The following is a 3,647-nucleotide window of genomic DNA, read 5'->3' on the forward strand; positions in this document are numbered from 1 at the left end:
GGAGCCCAGCCTCGGCCGCCCCTCTCACCCAGGCCGAGCCCAGGGTCATGCTCCAGGTAGCGGCCAGAGAGACTGCAGATGTGGTGGCCACAATCCTCATCGAGCACATCATCCCAAGGTTTGGGTTACCCCGGACCCTACAGTCAGACAACGGGCCGGCATTTATCTCCAATGTGACCCAACAGGTGGCCGAGAGCCTCAACATTACCTGGAAGCTGCACATCCCCTACCACCCTCAGTCTTCGGGTAAGGTGGAAAGGGCCAACGGGCTACTTAAGGCTCAACTCACTAAACTTACCCTGGAGACTCGCCTGTCGTGGCCCACACTGTTACCTATAGCTCTCACCAGACTCCAGGCGTCCCCCCGAGGACCATCAGGTTTGAGTCCCTTTGAGTTACTGTATGGTCGGCCCTTCCTTATCAACCACAACCTCCCGGCCATTCCTCCACCTCTTTTATCCTATCTGCCTTACCTTACCCTCCTCCGGGCCCTCTTGAGAGCCCATGCCGATGCTGTCATTCCGGCCCCGACCGACAGTGCCTCCAAGGAAGCCTCTCCACGAGACTTATCCCCAGGGGACCAGGTCCTTCTCAGAAATCTGCAGCCAGGCTCCCTGCAGACCCGATGGACCGGACCTCACATTGTCATCCTCACCACCCCAACCGCGGCAAAATTGCTGGGACATACCGCATGGGTGCACATCAACAACCTTAAACGGGCACCCACAGGTATCGAATGAACCTCCCAGATGGTGGGACCCACCAAACTCCGCCTGGCTAGGGCTCCTTCTCATACTTCTCCTGAGCCCCCCGATCCAAGCGGTAGAATGTGATTGCATGAAAGGCAGCGGTACCTCGCGCTACTTTTCATCTTATACCCACATGCCCAGAACTTGTTACTCAGGGAAGACACCCATCACCTGTACTTCAAGACATGCCGAAGGAACCTTTTGGATGTCTGAACTTTCTCAAACCAGCCGATCCCCTTGCAGCCGGTACCCCAAGACTGGAACGCCTGCAAGAACTCACCCGGGTATCTGTCAACCAACTTTTACTTCACCCATACTCTCGCCTGCCCACATCCGACTACCCCTACAACGACGCCCCACCGTCAGCAGGAAGTAGCCAGAGCAGAGTCGACGCCCCGACACCATTATATAAAACAAAAGGTCGGAATGTTGGGGCCAGGCGGGAAGGGAAACTCAAGATGGCGGATACGCCAAAATGGCTGAAGTTCCTGTCACCACCTCCACTTGGGATGACAGCTTGAGCAGACCCTTACACCTCTCCTTTGGACTTCCTCAACCGAACCCAATGCCCTTCAAACCCCAGAGGAGGAAGTCACCTTTGACTGGTCGAATTGCAATCCTTCCTTTGCATAGTGAGGGTCACTCTGACTGGTTGGATTGCAATCCTTCCTTTGCATATGAGCCAACCAATAGGAAACCGTTCTGCCTTACAACGTTATGTAAACCCCCGACCACCTTGTCTTGGCGCGACTTCCTCCACTCACTCTCTTTCCCCCGTGAGTCGTGGAACCTCGCCCGAGGGTGCCTGCAATAAAATCTGTTCTTGGACCCTCGCTTGCCTTGGCGGTCTCATTTCCGTCTAGTTACTAAAAAAACTTAACACTTGTCTTTTCTATCGCCTTCAGTTCACACTGGCAGTGTCTCTGCTGGTACAATCCTATTTCTATGTCAGGCTTCTGTTGGGATGGCTGATGAAGTCCACAAATTATGGCACCCATGATCAGGGTCAGATGACTGTTGAGCCTCACCTTTAGCGTTCTTTTCCAAAAAAAGCTTTCTCATTTTATGCAATATGGATAGGCTGAGAATTTCCCAAATCAAATTCTGGTTCCTCTTCGCTTCACTCCTTCATCCCTCTCATTTTGCATTTCACTATGAGCAGTCAGGAGGAACTAAGCTGCTCCTCTGTTCATTGCTGGAAACCTAAGTATCCAATTTCATCACAAGTTCTACCTTCCACAAAACACCAAAACACAAGTCTCGCCAAATTGTCACTTTACAATAAAGGCTTGCTTTTCCTCCAGTAAACATTCTCCCGATTACATGCTCATTTCTCTGCAACCTTACCAGAATCACCCTTAATGTCCACATGCCTAGCATGCACCTCAAAGATCTTCCAAGGTTTCCAGAGCCACTTCCACATATTTAGGTATTTGATATAGCAGCACCCACTTCCTGATACCAAAATGTATTAATCAGCTCTGGTTGCCATAACAAAATACTGGGGCCTGGGGGCTTAAACAACAGAAATGTATTTCCTCACTCTTCTGGAAGCTAGGAGTCTGAGATCAGGGTGCCAGCACGGTCAGGCTCTGATGAAAGCGCTCTCCTGGCTTCCTTCTCACCGCGTGCTCACATGGCCCTTCCTTGCCGAATGTGCAAAGAGAGAAGGGACCTGTTCTCTGGTGACACTTCCTATAGGGGATACTAATCCCATCATGAGGGATGACCACCCGCATGACCTCGTCTACTCTTAATTACCTCCCAAAGGCTTCACCTCCAAACACCAACACACTGGGGGTGTCAAAGCTTCATCCTTTGAATTGTTTTGAGGGGGGACTCAAAGATTCAGTCCATAACACCAGATATTGTTTTCTTTGGCTTACATGTATTTTTGTTGCAAATGGGTTTGTCTGGAGTTTTTTCCCCCTTTTTATTATAGTATTTTAAACACCAGAAAAGTTGAAAGAAGAAAACATAACACCACTGCCTGGATTAATTGCCACATTTGCCTTATCTACACGTTTATATGCCTACCTAGCTATATATTTTTTGTTCAAAGTATCTCGTGGACATCATGATTTTCTACCCACCAGCATGCATCTAACCAAAATATCATTATTATGAAAATAAATCCCTCCCTTATATCATCTTTTAGCCAATTCATATTGAATTTTCCCCAATATCTTCTATAGCTGTTTCCCTCTGAATTTGGATCAAATGAAGCTTTAGGCACTGCATTTAGTTGGTATAGCTCTTTGGTCTTATTCATCTAGAAAAGTCCTCCTACACATTTTCCCCCAGGACACTGACTTTTTGAAGAGACAACATGATAATGACATTGTGACCCTATTAACTCTTAAGATATACAAAGATATTTACCAGTGAAATGGGAGAAATGCTATTACGAAATTATAAGGCATGATTAATGGCCTCAGATTTATTTTTTTTAAAGATTTCATTTATTTATGACAGAGAGAGAGAGAGAAGCAGGCTCCATGCAGAAAGCCCGATGTGGGCTTGATCCCGGACCCTGGGATCACACCCTGGGCCCAAGGCAGGGGCCAACCGGCTGAGCCACCCAGGCGTCCCAATGGCCTCAGATTTAATTCAAACTTCTTACCTGAGTAGAATCAGAAAGCTGATCAGTTGCAGAAATTACCATATTAAAAAAAAAGAAATTACCATATTATTACATGGTAACAATACTGGAAAAACTGTATGTTTATAATCTTAGAACTCTGCCTAAATTTACCATAGTTTTAAACTTATGTTCATTGTTGGTCTCATCAAAATATGTGGATGAAAATTTTTAAATTCCAACTTAAAAGAAAATCCTCAAACAGTGCAGAAAAATATAAAGTTGCAAGAATCACTCAAAATCAGTCTACATAGAAC

At 46.8% G+C, this 3,647-nt stretch overlaps 1 long non-coding RNA gene across 1 annotated transcript in view; it reads right to left on the minus strand.

The window, feature by feature from the left end:
• The window catches only part of LOC144292991 (uncharacterized), a 49,680-nt gene that overhangs the window by 37,844 nt on the left and 8,189 nt on the right, over positions 1 to 3,647 (minus strand). The gene's annotated exons all lie outside the window — the stretch shown is intronic.

Source organism: Canis aureus, chromosome 21, assembly GCF_053574225.1.
Source record: "Canis aureus isolate CA01 chromosome 21, VMU_Caureus_v.1.0, whole genome shotgun sequence".
In the NCBI taxonomy this organism is placed as follows: Eukaryota; Metazoa; Chordata; class Mammalia; order Carnivora; family Canidae; genus Canis; species Canis aureus.